The sequence below is a fragment of the Eptatretus burgeri genome, chromosome 17, assembly GCF_056783735.1.
Source record: "Eptatretus burgeri isolate ZD-2024b chromosome 17, Ebu_testis_v1, whole genome shotgun sequence".
Taxonomy (NCBI): domain Eukaryota; kingdom Metazoa; phylum Chordata; class Myxini; order Myxiniformes; family Myxinidae; genus Eptatretus; species Eptatretus burgeri.
The window spans coordinates 41,833,896-41,850,760 of NC_140977.1; the positions used below are offsets into that span (position 1 = coordinate 41,833,896).

Consider the following 16,865-nt stretch of genomic DNA (forward strand, 5'->3'; position numbering starts at 1 on the left):
AGGAATCTGTTAGTTATTTCAGTTTCGCGACTGAAATAACCGATGTTGCTTCCATTCCCCAGCGTTCTATTTTGGGATTGACCGTTCTTTTGTCTGTTACGACCGTTCTTGCGTGTCGAATAAACTTGTTGGTTTCGGTTATATTTGCTATTGCGAGCGTAATTACTGTGTTGGTTTCAATTTCGGCCGCTTTTTCATCAATTTTAGCTGTTTTTGTAACAAGAATGACGGGTTTTCATTCCGTCTGACAACGTTGGCGTCCATTTGTTAGGGGAGCCTGAACCGGTTTTGCTGTGAAATTCAATCCTTGCTCAAAAGTCCGTCACACCACGTGATCGGATTGATTTTTTGGTTATTAATTAAAACACAAGATGATTAAAAAACAAACATCACAAATGAAGGTGAAAACACGAGGTAAGGCCTAAGTCACATTTGGCTCGGCGGCCGGAGGGTCTTCAAAATGTACGGGCACTAGCAATTATAAAGCGGCCGCAGTATTTCCACAGTCACACAATGCAGCAGTCACATATGTTTTTATTTTTCGGGAGCTGTACGGCGTATTTATAAATTGTGGAGACCGAAAACGTGGGGGTGCCGTACGGTCTTTGATTTGATGTCGCACGGTGAGCTGAGGGCGTCCCTGCGGTGGCCATAGAATTTTCAAGGCAAACGCAAGGTGCCCGCAAGGCGACCGCAGGGGGACCACAGGGGGACCCTAAGCCGAACGTGCGGCCAGACGGACGGTAACGAATGGGTTAATTTTTTATTTTTTTAACCAGTTCTTTTGTTCCGGCTTGTCGATTTTCTTCGGCGACCATAGAAATGAAAAAAGTTAAAACTCCGCGTTATAATTCCACGGCGACCCTACGACCTGTATAATATAGCAATACGGCATAGGGCCACCCTGAGGCCACCGCAGTTTCTCTGCAGCCGCCGCACATGTCTGTCAATTCAGAGGGCGTACGGCCGCCGTATCCTCGCCGTAGAGCAAATGTGACTGAGGCCTAAAGTATCGATCGACACACGAGAGATGCTTTCACGAGGACTTCCACCGACGAACTGAATGAACAAAGCGCGAAGATGCGGGTCGAATAGGTGGGGTGACACGTGAACAAAAATGAACGCGACTTTGTGTTCGGTTTTTAAAATGCATTGGGTTTTTAGGGCAAAATTTTCTCGAAAAAATTGTTCGGATTCCAATTTGTTCAAACAATGGGGCGTTCGGATTCTGGGGGCACTATGGTATATTATAGTTATAGTATATTCAGTTATATATCCTGTTATATTTTTATTTCAGTAAAAAAAGAACTGGTATAGATACCCAGTCGTTACTGTCAGTCTGGCCGCACGTTCGCCTTAGGGCCCCCCTGTGGTCCCCCTGCGGTCACCATGTGGGCACCTTGCGTCTGCCTTGAAAATTCTATGGCCACCGCAGGAACGCCCTCAGGTCACTGTGCGACATCAAATCAAAGACCGTACGGTAACCCCACGTTTTCGGTCTCCACGATTTCTAAATATGCCGTGTGGCTCCCCGAAAAATAAAAACATATGTGACTGCTACATTGTGTGACTGTGGAAATACTGCGGCCGCCGTAGAATTGCTAATGGCGGCAGATTTTGGAGACCCCACGGCCGCCGTGGCAAATGTGACCTCGGCCTAACTGTGGAAGAAATGAACTCAATTTCCACTCAGGTTCATCATACAAATGCGAATGTTTAATTACGAAGGCACGCACAAACAGGAGAGAGAAAAAAAATCCTTCAATGAAACTCTCTCTCAAGTCAAAACCCTTTACCCAAGTATTGCATATCAAATGGGGACAAGTGGTGGGAAATGATTGAACAAGCAGGATAAAAGAGAATTATCCTTTCGTCGGGAGAGAGTAACTATTCCCATCATTTGAAATCAAAATAACTGTTTTCTGCAACAGGGAAAGGAGTGAGACAGTCTCAACAAGGTCGGCAGGACAAAGCACAGCCAATCAGAAAAGAGAACAACAAACCCTTCGAGGTTCCCCGGGGTTTAGAAGTTCAGAAAGTTCCACAGATCAAGGGAGTAAATCATCACTTCGGCACGTTCCGAGCATTGATAAAGAACAACATTACATGAACTGGCACTGGTCACAGAACCTCAGCAGCTTTAACAATACATCTCCACAAAAAGGAGGAGAAGGAGATATGGACCATACTCTGTGCAGAGCGTTGTTGCTGCTTCACTCGTCTCCTGGCTATTAGTGGGGCAGATAACAGCAATTTTTGAGAGGAATCGTGCAAATCATGAGACAAGCATCAAATTTGGTACATTTGTTCTCCAGGGGATTCTAATCAAATCTTCCTGATTGGCCATTTGAAAATCCAAATTTTGAAAAATTTGAAGAAGAAAAAAAAAAACTTCAAAAAAGTCAAGATCACGAATCAATGTTGGATGCTGGCTGAGGTTGGTGAATGTTTCAGAAACATCATCAAAGACGTTCCAAGTCTGCTATGCAGTTTTCTTCCCTTACCGTGGAAGGCAGACAGGATGTCACATCCAGTGAACGCATGGAAGTATGGGATCCCTCCAGCTTTCACAGGCTCGATTGCAGAAACTACCTCATGGACTGGAATCCATCGCGCCTTGGCTCCTTGGCCAAAGGCAATCCACATGTTCTCAAGACCTAGTTCCTGTAAAGATGGCAGTACAGATATTGCTATGACTAGTACATCCGTGTCATTAGCCTTAATGATAATGGACTTGCTACCATCCGTCGTTGCATCCCTGGTGTTTACAAATATTTGAGTGTCAGCTTCTTCATGACAACATGGAGACACAGCATCCAGTGACTTCCTTGTGTTGCTAATGGCATGTTCTCCTTTTGTGACAATGACTGTGCTTGTCGTCTGTGCTTCACGCATCTTTTCTGCAAGGAAGTGAAACAGCTCAGTCTTGTTGCTGTCATCTCGAACAAAGCTTCTCCAGTTACTTGGGGTCTTACTGGTTCCTGTCACTCTTCTTCTGATTCCTTGCCCCCTTTTCCACCTTCCCTCGGACTTCAGACTTGACTTCTTGTACACATCAAAGACTACGTCCACCCTCTCGTACCTGGAACCATAGAATTCCACCTTTGGTACGATGTCTTCTTTATCATCGTCATCAAATATCTTTGAAGTGTGTGGAGGTAGGGCATTGATAAGCGCTGAGCCATCAATGATGACTGCATCTCCCCTTGGTTATCTGTCTGGGATGTTCACTTGCGCTTCAAGAATTTCAGCCAGCTGTGACTTCAAATTTATTTGAAGTTTGTTTTTTCTTCAAACTTTTCAAAATTTGGATTTTCAAATGGCCAATTGGGCAGATTTGTTCAGAAAGCTGTGCAGAACACAAATGCCAAATTTGATGCTTGCATCATATTTTGCACGATTTTATAAGATCTACTACACTATATTGGGCACAATTATGGACAGGTCGCCACTCCGACACAGTGTACCAGCATGCTGCCATTCGTCTTGACATCCTCGGCAGGATGACAGGACACAAAAAGACATGCACGATATTCATTAAATTTGCGAACTCAATTATGAAATATCAAAAGTTTTATTTCATCATGCACTAATTGAAAAACTTAAGTCTTTCTGGAACTTATGCAACATTTCCTGGTTATCACATCGTTTTAATCAAAAAATGACAAAACAAGATCACAAATCAACATCAACTGAAGCCTGATGTTTGTTTTCACAGAAAGCAAATGGAACAGAATACATGAATAATCATGTTTACAATGGAATCCTGTCAAATGCAGCATTTTACCGAAGTTCAAATAATATTTTATGAGTGAGGAACAATGGCTTTATTCATTCACAACAATTACAAATGCTTTAAGAGGAAATCTTCGACACGAACAAATTGAGAAAAACACAAATCTGGTCTTATCATCAATTTAGCTTCTGATAAAAGGACGATTCGCTCTGCTCCACATCACTCGCAGATCATCTCAACACCTGTTCACCTGATTTTGATCCATCCTGTTCTCTTGATTGGAAAGTGTCGGTAAGTTTGGGGAATCGTTCGTTCTCATGAGATTAGCTTTCTCATCCGAGATTATCTTGTTTGATACATCGAGTTCTGCTGGTTTGTTGTAATGAGGGATTTTAAAGTTACTTTCAAACTTATGGTGAGAATATTTTACTGCCTTCTCGGTAAGCAATCCAGTTGGGTAATGGGGTCATCCTCCGTCATAGAAACTCGTTCCTCGGTTCATCGCAACTGTAGGGGGGGGGGGTCATGTGAATGTTAATTTATTGTCGAGAATAGCTGCTTGCTGTTGGGATTCCGAGATGTCATTTCCCCAAACTTGCGCACACAGATTTTGAATCAGCCTCATGATTGTCATCCAGGCATGGTTATAAGCAAAACGCTGGCATGGAACTCTGTATGGTGGCCTCATCTTGACTCTGATATCGATCAGTGTGTGAAACGTTTTTATCCATGCCAAGGCAGTCAAAATGCCCCTGCAAAGGCACCACACCACCCCTGGGAATGGCCCACTGAACCATGGCAGATGGACGCTGGACCCGTCGAAGGCCTATGATTCTTATTGTTACAGATGCTCACGCTAAATGTGTCGATGCCGATGGAACACAGACATAAACCTCACACGTTACCACAAAGAGGTTGTGCCAGTGCTTTACCACTGATGGTTTGCCACGGATGAGAGTCACTGACAATGGAACCTGTTTCTCAAGCTCTGAATTCACCTGCCTCAACTGCATAATTCATAAGTTTGTGAGTCCACACCATCAGGCTTCGAGTGGACTCTCCGAACGCTCCGTGAGTTTCATCAAGTCTGGTCTCAATAAGATACACGGTGGAAGCCTTCAGAACAGACTGTCACGTTTGCTTTTCGCTTTCCGCATCAATTCCCACACCACAACGGGGGTGACACCAGATGAGCTGCTGATGAAACGAAGTTTGTGTAAATAACTGGATTCTCCAAGCGCAGACATGGCATCAGTCGTGTTTCAAAATTAGTGGAAAGAGAGACTTCATCATGAGAAACATGCTGGACAGCGCTCTATAAACATCAGGGACCCGGTGTTTGTGAAAAACTTTGGTCGTGGAAAGGCTTGGCTACCAGGGAGGGGTCACAAAAACGAGGGACCGTTGTCCCACAAGATCAACCTCGACGGCAGTCGAGTCGTCTGGAGGCACCTTGATCATGTCTACTATCGGTCTTGTGATCCTGTCATCTTCACAAATTATGTCTCGCCATTTCCTGAACCTGTGATGAGTGAGGTATTTTTTGCAGATGATACTGCACCACTTCCTGAGGCTGATCCCAATATCGTTGTTGCAGCATCACCAGCGGGCCTTCTGTCGGTTTTGTGCCCCAACGGTCATCCAGAGTTCCAAAGAGTCAAATCCGCATTGATTTGTGGCCAATATTCATGATGTTTGTATTATATACTAGTGTCTTCATGAGTCTTGTGTTCATCTTAAATGCATTTTCACACTTAATGTGAGGGGGGAGATGTCATGGATTCATGTATGTCAACGGGAGCGCGATCATCAGGAGGCGGCAACGAAGCTGCAGCACGAAGAAGCTCTGAGGATTCTGTGTGTGGAACACAAAAAAAGATTGATGGAGCACTCAAACTGCTTTACCTGCCTGAAACATTACACGTGTGTTGTTATGCTGTATCACGTGATGCTAGGCAATGCTTCGTCGCATGATTCTGCAAAACCTAAGGCAGCACCACATCACGCGATGGAGCACCAAGTCACGCAATGGAGCACCACGTCACGGGATGGAGCACCAAGTCACGCGATGGAGCACCACGTCACGGGATGGAGCACCACGTCACGGGATGGAGCACCACGTCACGGGATGGAGCACCACGTCACGGGATGGAGCACCAAGTCACGGGATGGAGCACCACGTCACGGGATGGAGCACCACGTGGTGAACCGCAGGTCAACTCAACACGAAGCCGCACGTCGTGACTCGATGTCACAACTCCCTCACCACAGGATTTACCACCCCAGTGGCGAGAGGATGTGTATGGGAACTGCAGTCGTGATGGGATCAATCTGCTTCGAGAGAGTATGATCTCATGGAAGAATTCCCATTGGAAAAAAGGGGATGAACAATAAAATGAAGAAATGGGAAAGTAAAGCAAATGTGAACCCGCGATTTTCCTTCCCTCCTAAAACAAGATAATAATCACCGAGGATTTCTTCCATGGACCATCTTGTGTTTTGGAGGTTCAAGTACTTGGTGTCACTTGGACGATGTCTGCTGACACGGATTGGTGACACTGAAACATTGTGCTTCTAAAATGGCCGAATCAAAGGTAATTATACTCGAGGGGAAGGCGTGGTACCCGACCATGTAATGAAAACACAAAGGTGACGAGCTGAAGAGTTTATTGTAAGCTACAGGTACATGATCGATGGATAAACATGAAATAGAGATTTTACATTCATTGATGTAATGAAGGGTTCATATTTGTAGAGAAACTGTTCATGTTTATAATCATTGTTAACAATCAATACATGGCAGGAACATCAAGCAAAGGAAATGGTGAAACAGGTGTCTTGTTGGAAGAATGAGATGAGAAGATGTGAGGAGGTGGGTCCGGTCCTGGTCTTGGAACTCTTATTCAACCTGATGGACCACTTGGGGTGAGAAGGAAAGATGTAATTACACGGATTATTCATGAGATTGGTTCATCATGTCAATAATTTATACCAAGCAGATCCTCCCTTCGACTGGATCAACAAATATTAACATTTTAGACACAATGTGGATGTCACAGACCACAACCCAAACTCTTATTACTTCATCTTTTACCATGGTATCTTGAACAAAACAACCCGAACGAGAGGGGGAGCACTCAGTAGAGTGCAAAACCTCCGCCGCCAACACTGCTGGGTCACTCAAGTGAACCTGATATCCTATTCATTCAATTTGACGTCAAAAGTGCTCACAGAGTTATAGGTTGCAACTTTCCCTTTTACTTTTAACTTTTACATACTCAATTCATTCGTTATAACTCGATTCCTTGAGACAGAAATTGATTTTACGTGGGTATATCCACCTGAAGTTCCAAAATCAGCCGCAATTATAATTTTGGCATGTTTTTTGTTGGAAATCACTTTTAACATGGAGAAAAAAATCGAAATTTTGTTGAAAAAAAGTTGCAAAATTTTTTTTCTCTCACAAATTTTTTTTTGGGGGCGGGGGGTTGGAAATCACTTAAAACATGAAGAGATGCAAAAAAAAAATTCAAATACTTTTTCAAAATGGCCACAATAGCGGCCATATTGGATTTTGGACCAAGTCCAAAATCTAATGCCATGATCAATGGACCATACCTTATCCCCCCACCAAGTTTCGTCGAAATCCGTCGAGGAGTTTTTCGGTAATACTGTTCACAAACAAACAAACAAGCAAACAAGCAGTCAGAGACTGGTACTTACGAAATCGTCAACTTGACCTCTGACCTTGTTTAATAAAAGCTGTCTCGAGAGAAGGTAGCGACGCAAACCATAAGTTTCTACGATGATTCTGTACCAAACCATCAAAAATCGTAACGTCGACCAAAGCAAAAATCTCCATTTCTCCACGCAATAATACCTTAACGTAACTCAACGACGCGTCTGCTCGAGCGCACTGCATCATGGGACGACCCGTGACGCGTCGAGTGAAATATTTTTTATACAATCTAAAAACGTCGCCAAAACATCCGATTTTTACCAGAATTTCGACACCCGAGTTTTAAGCGTCCTCAGTGATCGCAAAAACCGAAGACAAAATTAAAATCGAAGTTAAAATGAACTCGTAACGTCGAGTGAAGCAAAAATACTCCATTTCTCCACGTGAATTCACGGAATTATGTTTGACCTCACTGTGACCTTGACCTTTGACCGATTTTGACCAAAATCTAACCAGCACGAGCCATCACCCTCCTGAATCACTTGGTGTAATTTGGCATTGGTAGCTTCTTCCGTTCTCGAGTTATCGTGCCGACAAACAAACAAACAAACAAACAAACAGAAACGGAAGGCATCAATATATTTACGAAATCTTTAGATTTCGAAAGTAACAAACAAACAAACAGAAAGGGGTGAAAACAGTAACCTCCGATCTTCGATGGCGGAGGTTAAATATAAAGGAAAGACACAGCTCCTGTAACTGTTACAATAACCTTGACATTCCCCATGAAATGTGATGTTCCTCTGGGAGGAATCATCACCTGTTCTCACGGTGTCACAATGATGGTTTTGATTTCACAGAATCGGGAATAGAACCCAGAATAACAAACATCAATGTTGAGTGAGATACTAAACTACCTGTCTGACGACTGTCTCCCATCAACGAGTGGTTCATGGATTGAGAAGTACAAGGTGGGGCGGGGGGTGGAGGGTTGGGGGAGGGGGGAGGGGTCGGGGGTTTATATATATGACACAATATTTCGTGCTGCAAATAATTAATGAACATAACAAATATTGGGTCGAGCACATGGTTGGAAATCACACAGATTAGAGATTATATTGAGATATAATTAAGGTACTTCAACGTTACATCTGACAAATGAACCCCATTGTGATTGTTACATTCCCGACAACGAATCGACATGTTGTTCATCACCACGTGTGATGTATCTTGAACGAGAGTGTGGATGGTTGTTTCAACGATGTTTTACTTCAATTAATTATTCTATACATTCAGGTTAATTATCGTGTGGACGTCACAGTGTTACATCATTCAAAACCTTATCAAAGATTATCAAGAAATATTTTTGAAGAGTTGGTGAAATTAAATACACATTGTGAGGAATCTTGGAAAACATTCATCACTCGACATTTGTGAACATTAAACCGGAACTGCACTTACCTCTTGGTGACCCATCATCTATCGACCTTCCTATCCACGGAAGAACCACCAACCGAACCTCCTGTGGAGAAACACCGATGGGGTGGAAATGTGAAGATGCAAGACATTGATTTGTGGAAAAGAAATTGATGGGGGTTGGGGGGGGTGGAGAGATGGTGGGGGTAAAGAGAGGGGGAGGGGGAGGATGTGCGGTGGGGGTGAACATATGGTTTGCGTAAATAGGGGGGAGGGGTGGGTGGTGGGGGTGAAGATATGGTTTGGGTAAAGAGGGAGGAGGGGTGGGCGTTTGGTGAAGAAAGGAAATGAAGATGACGTGTAATGAGGAGAGGAATGTGAAGATATTCATGGAGATATTGATTCTCATTTACTGTGAAATAGTTTGTACAAAAATTACTGAAAGAAAAAGTGAAATCTCGAATGTGTGAAAATGAGATTATGAGGAATGTCACGTTTATATTTACTTCGAAGGATTTTCACGTTTGTAAAGTGTTGAAGAAGAAGACACGTCAGGTCGTCCTCGCTGATCTGGTCCATCATGATCCTCTCCAGGTTCTGGTTCCTCCATCATGGTTGACGACCCAACGAAGGCCAAAGAAAGGAGCATCGTAGTCAATATCAAGAACTTCATGGTCCTGCAGCACATTAGAGTGGGTTTTGTGATGGAGGTGATCCAGAGATTATTACCCTCACCAAAGGAGAGGATGTTGCATTTGGGTCCATTTGTCTGTCTGTCTGTCCGTCTGTCCGTCTGTCTGTCTGTCTTTCTGTCCGCACAGAACTTTCGTGTTTTTCTCCACAACCAGTTGTTGGATTGAGATGAAATTTTCGACATTGGTCCGACAATTCCCATACAATGTTTAAAGATAATAACGACGTCGACAGTCACGTGGTTTGGCAGCCATATTTTAAAAACGGAAACTCTGAAACTGCACAAAGGAAGAAATTGAAACTTGCCACACAGCAATTCTGATGAATGAGTGTGATTTTTTCGATGTCATCGGTGCTCTTGTTATGATGTCATAATTGCCTTCTTCTTCTTCTTCTTCTTCTTCTTCTTCTTCTTCTTCTTCTTCTTCTTCTTCTTCTTCTTCTTCTTCTGCAGCGCCAACCATTATCCCACTGTTTTTATGGAGTCAGCCAACGGGAAGCTTTGCCCGAGCCTTCATAACCGGCTGACCAGGCTTGACGGTTGACAAGTTATTGCTGGAATTTGGAAATTGGCCATGGTGCTGGGTGCTGGGGATAGCTCGCCTACTCTTCACGAAGGACACCATGGAATGATAGAAGATTTGTCTCCCGACGATCACAATCTTTCTCTGTTTCACTTACTGCTCTCCAAATTCTACAAACTTAAATGCTTTCTTTGTCTTTCTTAATTCTTGCCATGAGGACTTGACATCCGAACATGCTCAAGCAGAATTTCTCAATGTGGGAGACTTCAGTGGACAACACAGAGAATGGCTGAAATCTTCCCACATTTTGTTGGGGGGGGGGGGTGGGGAGCGGGTTGAAACTCCAACGTTTCCCTTTCTAAATGATTTGGAATAAATTATCACGCACCCTTCCCATATCCCAGATCGTCATGACCACACTACCATTACATTGGATTTGTTCTTCACGACCAATCAGGTGCATTACATCGAAACAATTTCACCTCCGATTCTTTCTTCTGACCACAATCCTGTGAACATCACTTTACTTTTCCCCACTTCTCATCCGAACACTCCGACGAAACGCCAGTATTGGCATTTCAATAAAGCTGACTCAACTGGTTTATGAAACTTCTTTCTGACTTTCCCTGGAAAGACCTCTCCCTCTCCTTGGGTGATGCCTCCATCTCTGCTGAATGTGTGGCTGAGGTTATTGTTGCAGGAATGGAGGCTTATATCCCCTTCTCTTTCAAATCTATCTCTCCGACCAATTCTGCTCTGCGTCCATTCGTGTAAGGGATGTCGCATCTTGAACATGGAAAAACTATTCCTCCTCTGACTCGTATTCAGCTTTCATATCCACCAGAAATCATTGCAAACATGTTATACGTGAGGTGAAGCATTCCTTTCTTCAAAAGAAATGTGACAACCTCTCATCTTCTTTCACAAAAAGATCTTTCTGGTCCTGAGCAAAAAGTATCTCCAACAACTTCTGTTGTTATAACTTTCCTTCAGTTTTCGTTTCAGATGATGCTCTCGCTGTCTCTCCAACCAATAAAGCAACTCTTTTTGTTTCTCATTTCTCCTCCAACACCACTCTGGATGACTCGAACCTTTCATCTCCCTCTGCTGCTCCCCTCATCAATCCAATGTCCATCCCCATAATCTCTTTTTACACAGTCAAAAAAAATAATTCTCTCTCTCTTGATATCAGCAAAGCCTACGGACAAGATGACATTCCTCCCTATGTCTTAAATGAATATGCTACAGAAGTTGCACCCCGTGCTTGCTCGTTATTTCGTTTTTGTGTAAAAACCCAAACTTTTCCTCTTTCCTGGAAACATGCCTCAGTACAACCTATTTTAAAGAAAGGTGATCATTCAAACCCTTCCAACTACCGTCCGATTGCTCTGATTTCCACTGTTTCCAAAGTCCATGAATGTCTTCTCCATTCCCATTTTCTCAAGCATCTTGAATCTCACAGTCTTCCATCTGACCACCAATACAACTTTCGCAAGGCAATGTCTACAGGTGATATCCTTTCTTTCATTACGAATGTCGGGGCCTCTTTTCGAGATGATGAGGAATCCTTTGTTTTCGGCCTTTATATATCAAAAGCCATTGACAAGTTTGGCATCGGGAACTGATTTCCAAGCTTCCCTCTTTCACCTTTCCTCCTTCACTCTGCTCTCTCACATCGAGCTTTCTCTCCGACCACTCTATCTCTGTAATTGTTGATGGTTCATCATCTCCCCCTTCCCCATCAACAGCGGTGCACCTCAGGCTTCAGTTCTGTCTCTAACACTTTTCCTTCTTTTTGTCAATGACCTTCTTTCTTCCACAAATAACCAAAAGCACTCGTATGCTGACGACTCAACATGACATTCCTCAATGTCTTTTTTTCATGTGCCCCATATTCCCTCACTCGATCGACATCTCGTTTCATCACAGACCCAGTGGGGCAAATGTCATCAAGTTAAGTTTATTGTTTAAAAAACTCAATGTCTTCCCATATCTCTCTCTCTCTCTCTCTCTCTCTCTCTCTCTCTCTCTCTCTCTCTCTCTCTCTCTCTCTCTCTCTCTCTCTCTCTCTCTCTCTCTCTCTCTCTCTCTCTCTCTCTCTCTCTCTCTCTCTCTCTCTCTCTAAAACTCCTCTCAACTCTCCGATCTCCCTTGAAAGCTCCAGAATTACACCATGTGATGAAATAAACCTCACAGGTATTACTCAAACATCATATTTATCCTGGAATCCACATATTATGCAAATAACTGCATTTTCTTCTTCTTCTTCTTTCGGCTTGCTCCCGTTCGGGGTCGCCACAGCGGATCATCCGTCTCCATTTCGCTCTATCCTCCACATCTTCCATTGACACTCCAACCACCCACATGTCCGCCCTCACCGTATCCATGAACCTCTACTTTGGCCTTACTCTTCTCCTCCTGCCTGGCCGCTCCACCTTCAACATCCTTCTCCCGATATACTCCGTTTCCCTCCTGTGCACATGTCCAAACCATCTCAATCTCGCCTCTCTCACTTGATCTCCAAACCGTCCTTCCTGCGCAGTCCCCCATCATATACTCATTTCTTATCCTGTCCATCCTCGTCATTCCCAACGAGAATCGCAGCATCTTTAACTCTGCCACCTCCAGCTCCCCTTCCTCTCTTTTTGTTCGCACCACCGCCTCGAAACCATACAACATAGCTGGTCTCACTACCATCTTATATACTTTCCCCTTCACTCTTGCAGCTACTGTTCTTTCTCAAATCACTCCTGCAACTCTTCTCCAACCACTCCATCCTGCCTGCACTCTCTTTTTCACTTCTCTCCCACACTCTCCGTTACTTTGGACAGTTGATCCCAAGTATTTAAACCCATCCACCTTCCCCACCTCAACTCCTTGCAACCGCACCATACCACCACCCTCCCTCTCATTTATGCACATGTACTCCGTCTTACTCCGACTGACTATCATTCCCCTTCTCTCCAGTGCGTACCTCCACCTCTCGAGGCTCGCCTCAGCCTGCTCCCCACTCTCCCTGCAGATCATGATGTCATCCGCGAACATCATAGTCCATGGAGACTCCAGTCTGATCTCATCCGTCAACCTGTCCATCACCATTGCAAACAGGAAAGGGCTCAGAGTCGATCCTTGGTGCAATCCCACTTTTACCTTAAACCGGTTCCTCATTCCTTCCGCACACCTCACCGCTGTCACACTGTCCTCATAGATATCCTGCATGATCCTCACATACTTCTCCACCACTCCCGACTTCCTCATACAACGCCACAACTCCTCTCTTGGCACCCTATCATAAGCTTTCTCTAAATCCACAAACACACAATGTAACTCTTTCTGCCCTTCCCTATACTTCATCAACATTCTCAAAGCAAACATCGCATCAGTGGTGCTCTTTCCTGGCAGAAACCCAAATTGCTGCTCACAAATCGTCACCTCTCCTCTCAACCGAGCTTCCACTGCTCTTTTCAACAACTTCATGATGTGGCTTAACAACTTTGTTTACTTTCTTTCTTCATCTCTCTGCCTCTCTCAGTTCCTTTTCGCCAACCCCTTCTTCCTTATACTTTCCTGTACTTCCTCGTTCCACCACCAAGTCTCCTTATCTTCCTTCCTCTGTCCACATTTCACACCAAGTATCTTCCTAGCTATCTCTCACCACTTCTGCTGTAGTTGCCCAATCATCCCACCCATCTTTACCACCATCCAACGCCTGTCTCACCTCCTCCCTAAATTCCACGCAACAGTCTTCCTCCTTCAGCTTCCAACATCTGGTCCTCGGTTCAGCCCTCACTCTCTTCCTCAACCTCATCTCTAAAGTCATCCTGCAGACCACCAATCGATGCTGTCGAGCTACACTCTCCCCTGGCAACACCTGACAGTCACCAATCTCTTTCAGGTTGCATCTCCTGCTTAAGATGTAATCCACCTGTGTGCACTTTCCACTCTTGTATGTCACCCTGTGTTCCTCCTTCTTCTTGAAATACGTATTTACCACTGCCATTTCCATTCTTTTTGAAAACTCTACCACCATTTGCCCTTCCACATTTCTCTTGTTGAGACCATACCTACCCATCACCTCATCATCCTCTTTATTCCCTTCCCCAACATGGCCATTGAAATCTGCTCCAATCATCACTCTTTCATCCTTGGATACACTCTGCACTACTTCATCTAACTCACTCCAGAAATCTTCTTTATACTCCATCTCACACCCCATATGTGGGGCATATTCACTGATGACATTCATCATCACCCCTTCAATTTCCAACTTCACATTCATCACTCTGTCAGACACTCTCCTTACCTCCAATACCCTCTTGACATAATCCTCCTTCAGGATTACCCCGACACCATTTCTCCTCCCATCCACACCATGGTAGAACAGTTTGAAACCACCTCCAATGCTCCATGCCTTACTCCCCATCCACTTGGTCTCTTGTACACACAGTATGTCCACCTTTCTTCTCTCCATCATATCAGCCAACTCTCGCCCTTTGCCAGTCATTGTCCCAACATTCAGAATTCCAACTCTCACCTCCACACTTCTACCCTTCCCCCTCTCCCACTGCCTCAGGACTCGCCTTCCCCATCTCCTTCTCCTCCTTCGCCCAGCAGTAGCACAATTTCCACTGGTACCCTGCTGACCACCGGTACCGGTGGCAGTCGTGGGTAACCCGGGCCTCGACCGATCCGCATGGAAATTCTTTTTGTTGTCCGCATAATGATTTGGCATAGGTTTTACGCCGGATGCGCTTCCTGACGCAACCCTGGTCGCCTCTTGCGACACACAGGGATATGGTACACCTATTCTCATCGGGGCATACATGCAAATAACTACATCTGCCTCAGAGAAATGAGGAGTCCTGTTCAGATGTTGATGAAGCTTCCCCTCTGTACAGTTGCTCCAACGATATAAAAGATTGATTCACCATTGTATGGAGTACTGCTCTCACATCTGCGGAGGTTCCAGCTCCACGAACACACTGGACAGAATTGATTCCACAGTGACTCGACGTGTGAACTCCACCAATGTGACATCAAAACTCGACCCGCTCAAATTTCGCCGCATGGTCGGGTCTCTTTCTCTTTTCGACAGATATTACTTCGGTGTATGCTCACAAGAACTTGCTGTTTGTGCACCTCCACCATTTCCGAGAGCAAGAAATCCTCGACAAGCCACTACATCATGTGATTATTGTTTCGCCATTGGCAATTCAAGGGTGGGCCATGATGATGTTTGTTTCTTCCCCTCCACTGCCAAACTCTGAACTCTTAACCTTCTCATCTCTTCCCAAACACGTGTGATCTTCCCCTTTTCAAAAAGCCGATTTTTTACTTTCTCAAAAACTCATCAACTATTCTCTATTTCCTTACTTTTCAATTCATGCAATTCATTTAATTTAGGCTTGGCCTCGTTGAGGAGGATTCAGTGCGTGTCTGCAGCTTTCAATATAAAAAAGTGGATGTTAGGCCAGCCTCGGAGTACACACACTCACCTCGAAGCTGTCGAACCTGCAAGGATAGCCTCTGGGTATACACACTCACCTTGAAGCTGTCTAGCCTGCAAGGATTTCCTCGGGGTACGCACACTCACCTCGATGCTTTTTGGCCTGTAAGGATAGCCTTGGGGTATGCACACTCACCTTGAAGCTGTCTTGCCTGGAAGGATAACCTCGGGGTACGCACACTCACCTTGAAGCTGTTTGACCTGTAAGGATAGCCTCGGGGTAAGCAGCCTCAGCTCGAACCTCTCTCGCCTGGAATGATAGCCTCAGGGTACGTGGGGTACCATGAAGCTGTCGAGCGGAGGTTGGAATCCTGCCTTCGCTGTGAAATATCATCCTGGTGCTTCACAAGCAGGGTGATTTCTCAATGCTGATAGTTTATGCCGTCCTTTCGATGAAAGCCAAACTGGGTATCCCATCTGGGAGAAAGAGTCAGTCGACGTTCAAGACCCCACAGTGTTCTTCATGAAAAATAGACGAGACATTCCAAAACACCCAGAAACAAAATGCCAATCACTGCCCTAACCTCCGGGGGCACTGAATCAGCGGCACATCTGTGGCCTCACAAAGAAGAAGCGTGAAGTCGTTACACAATGCAGTTCAAATTCCGAGGTTTTACCCAAACCAGCATGTTTCACAACACAGTTCATCGTTTTCAGATCGCCGTGACAACGCAAACCGAAGATCCTCCATCGTTTCAGAAGAGTTTATTCGAACCTGGTATCGAGAAGGTAATAAAATGGTCTCACCAGAAGTTTAAAAGTAACTTTAAAATCTCTCATTACAACGAACCAACAGAACTGTAATTATCGAACAAGATAATCTCGGACAAGAAAACTAATCTCATGAGAATGAACGATTCCCCAAACTTACCGACTCTTTCAAATCAAGTGACACAGGACGGATCAAAATCAGGTGAACAGGTGTTGAGATGATCTCCGAGTGATGTGGAGCAGAGCGAATCGTCCTTTTATCAGAAGCTAAATTGATGATTTGACCCGATTTGTGTTTCTCAATATGTAAATCAATCAATGCCAGGTAAACCTGGATGCTCCGTCAAAGCAGAAAATGAAAAAAGAACGATTTACATTTCAAACAAACCCAAATACATCACTGAGGATATGACAATACAGGATGTGCATAAAGTGCTTGTGTGCACAATGGCATCAAACTATAAACATCAGATGAAAGAAAAATAGGACCACGTGACCTGAAGCTCACCTGGATCAGCAGTAACAGTGAAAGACGTCATAAAAACTTGGAACTTTGTTCATCTGCCGAATCTGGTTCGATATTTAAATTTCCATACGAGT

The 16,865-nt window shown here is 44.4% G+C and overlaps 1 long non-coding RNA gene across 1 annotated transcript; it reads right to left on the minus strand.

The window, feature by feature from the left end:
* Positions 1-6,386: 6,386 nt before the first annotated feature.
* On the minus strand, positions 6,387-16,583 carry LOC147009878 (uncharacterized). Its single transcript, XR_015052729.1, has 4 exons — positions 16,426-16,583; positions 9,338-9,508; positions 8,877-8,937; positions 6,387-6,655 (listed from the first exon to the last, which is right to left on the minus strand). It is a non-coding gene; the product is annotated as an uncharacterized LOC147009878 (long non-coding RNA).
* Positions 16,584-16,865: the final 282 nt, after the last annotated feature.